Genomic DNA, 3,282 nt, shown 5'->3' on the forward strand with positions numbered 1-3,282 from the left:
CATGGGTGAAGACTCAAATTAGCACTTGAAGCGGTTCCTTCGACTCTATGATACCTTCAAGTACAATGGGGTATCCGATTATTCCCATTCTCACTATGCAATAAGCAACTAATTGGTTGGACTCGTTAGAACTAGGATTCATAACTCCATTGAATGATTTAGCGGAAAAATTGCGCAATAATTTTTTCCCGATTAGTCGAGCCATTTAGTTAAGGCGAGAAATCAAAAATTTCAAAAATACGAAGGTGAGTATCTATATGAGGCATGAGAGCATTTCAAGTTAATGCTAAAGAAGTGCCCACACCATAGACTGCAAACATGGCTCTAGATCCAAATATTCTATAATGGTGATAACGGATGCATTAGATCTGACCTAGATGGATCATCTGGTGGATCTCTCATGTTTCATACATATGAACGATAAAATCATAGAAGATATGGTCATTAATTTATACATGTGGCCCAATGAAAGTGTAATGCCCTCAACCCGACTCGATTCATTGGGACCGGATCTCTGGTGTTTCTAAACGATATAAAACATTTAACAAAAATAGTTTACATTTTCTCATTTATTTTGAACCTATGATTTGAAGTTCAAAAATGAAAACTTAAAATTTGGAAATTTAAAATAAAATATATGATAAATATCTTATTACAACGTATTTGTTACAGATCTTTACAAGATAGAAAGATATTTTTAGAAATACTCGAAGGGCATATTCAAGACTACGCCACAAATCCACTGCATACATAATAGCCCACTCTGCCACAAACTTGGTGTACTCCTAGCATTGTTCCTCCAAGCGAAGTCTCTTCTCAATTCCTGAAAAGAAATAACAAATCTTGTAAGTACAAAAGTACTTAGTGAGCTCCGTGATCATACTTTGATAGAAGCTTTGTAATCTTGTAGAAGTTGCTATGAGTGAACTATTACTCTGTGTCATTTCCTTCGGCTAATACCATATAGCCTTATCATTTCTTTATACTCCAGTTATCATACCCTTATCATACTTAATCTTTCTTACCTGTTTAACAGAGGAATCTTTCTAATCATTCCATGAATCTCTTGTCCCACAATACTTACTTAACAGATTACGTCCTTAGAAACAACATCCACCAATCCATACATTATCCCATACTCTTATCTCAAAAAATTGCTCACTAATATTATCTTGGGCGGATTCATATATATGGCGGATACTTAGATATAATTTCTTGCAATAGTTCACATATAGACATACCGTGACCCAGTTCTGTATGCATATCCATACTAATAATTTAATGCGTATAACATCCAGATGATCTCCATACCATGCCTTAACAGAATCTCATAATTTAAAATAGCATTGACTCAGATTTAGAAAAAATTTAGAAGAAGATGCAAGACCCCTTACCTTTCATACTTACAGATCATCAGAACAGATACCCTTCTTGACATACAGATACATATTTCTTTTTTTTATGGAAAACCCTTAAGATTTTATTCTATTCTTATTCCAGGACATATACCTTTTCTTGGTTATACATATTATAGAACTACTAGAACATACTCATTTCTTAACATAGAGACAACCATTTAGATTCATAGCTTACCAAATATTCTTGACAGTTCACGCCACATAAACTTACCAAAATACAACATACTTGCGATCAGATGGAGCACGTCACTAAGGCGATCCATTCAGAATTTGCCACAAAGGCATCCCTTTCAAATTCCACCACAAAGACTATTCTTTACTACTATGTTTACGATTTAGATTTGTCTAAATCCACATTAAGTGAGGTTTGCCCATCATCGTCTTGGGACATTCTAACAGCCCATTTTTTAGTGCTGTTAGAATAGTGGCTTCGGGGCCACAAATACTACGTGTGAATCCATAAATATTATTATTTAATATTTAAGAATAATATATGGTGTAATGATCAAATTTTTTTTTTAAATTTTTAGTTAAATGGAAGAACAATTAAGTTCAAGTAGTATGACCCTAAAGTCAAGTGGTTTTAGAAAATGAGGTATCGAGACCTCGTTTCTATAGATCAAGCTGTAAATATTTTTCTAAATATTTATGGAGTGTTATTAAGGTCGTATTAAAGTTTCGTCAAGAAATTTTGACGTTTAAATGGTTAATTAATTGAAAAGGATTAAATTGTAAAAGATGCAAAAGTTGAATTCTATTAATTAAAGGTATCAATAGATAAGGTAAGGTAATTAAATGGACTAAAATGGAAAATAAACCATTATATAACCTAGTGGGTGGTTGGTGACTAATTTTATTAGTTTAAATGGTATATTTTAATGTTAAAAAGGTAAATAATAAGTATTAATTAAGGGTAAAAAAAAAGAAAAACAACATAAATTTGTTTGTGTTCTTCTTCTTCGACGTGAAGAACTCCATTTTTGGAGAAGGGAGATTCGGACAATTTATTTTCAAATCATGTGGCATATTTTAAGGCCCGTTTCTAATCATTTTTATGTTTTTGAGATCATTGCAACTAGGTCCAGTTAGTTCGTCCCTTCGTTTGTGAAACTGTTAAAGATTTTGAATGTTACCATTGATGAATATTTGTGATTTTAGATGTTAAATGATGAATTTGAGGTATTAGTTGTTATTTAAGTATTTTGTTAAGTAATTTTGATGAATTTAACGATTAGGGATTAAATTGTTAATATAGTAAAAATACAAGGATTTGGTGTAATATTGCTACAAATGTGGGTTGTAATGGATGCTATTAACACTCAGGCAGTATGAATTTTCAATAAAATTTGTTTATTTTCATGATTAGGACATATGGACTAAATTGAGTAAAAATGAAAAGTTGAGGGCAATTTTATAAAAATGTCAAAAAGAACTAAATTTCATAAAATGAAGTTGTATTCCTATCTAAATTAATGAATTGAATTATATTATTAATTTAGATCAAGAACGAGTCAAAAATCAAGAAGAAGAGAAAATTTACCAAATAGCCCCTATACTTAGTCATTGCTGCAATTTAGTCAGGTAAGTTTGTATGAACTATAATCACTTAAATGTTGATTAAATTAAATGTTTAATGTGTTGTTTTAATGTAAATAAATCAATATATATAATATGTTGTTTTAGTCAGGTAAGTTTGTATGAACTATAATCACTTAAATGTTGATTAAATTAAATGTTTAATGTGTTGTTTTAATGTAAATGAATCAATATATATATGATTATGTCTACATTATGAAAAATTGACGGTTATTGAGCCCCAATTGAACCCCAAGAATATATAGGATACAAATGACATGTCATTAAG

At 30.7% G+C, this 3,282-nt stretch overlaps 1 pseudogene; it reads right to left on the bottom strand.

Moving 5' to 3' along the window:
* Positions 1 to 212: 212 nt before the first annotated feature.
* Positions 213 to 312, bottom strand: LOC121218968 (uncharacterized; annotated as a pseudogene).
* Between the last annotated feature and the right edge of the window lie 2,970 nt (positions 313 to 3,282).

Source organism: Gossypium hirsutum, chromosome D06, assembly GCF_007990345.1.
Source record: "Gossypium hirsutum isolate 1008001.06 chromosome D06, Gossypium_hirsutum_v2.1, whole genome shotgun sequence".
NCBI lineage: Eukaryota > Viridiplantae > Streptophyta > Magnoliopsida > Malvales > Malvaceae > Gossypium > Gossypium hirsutum.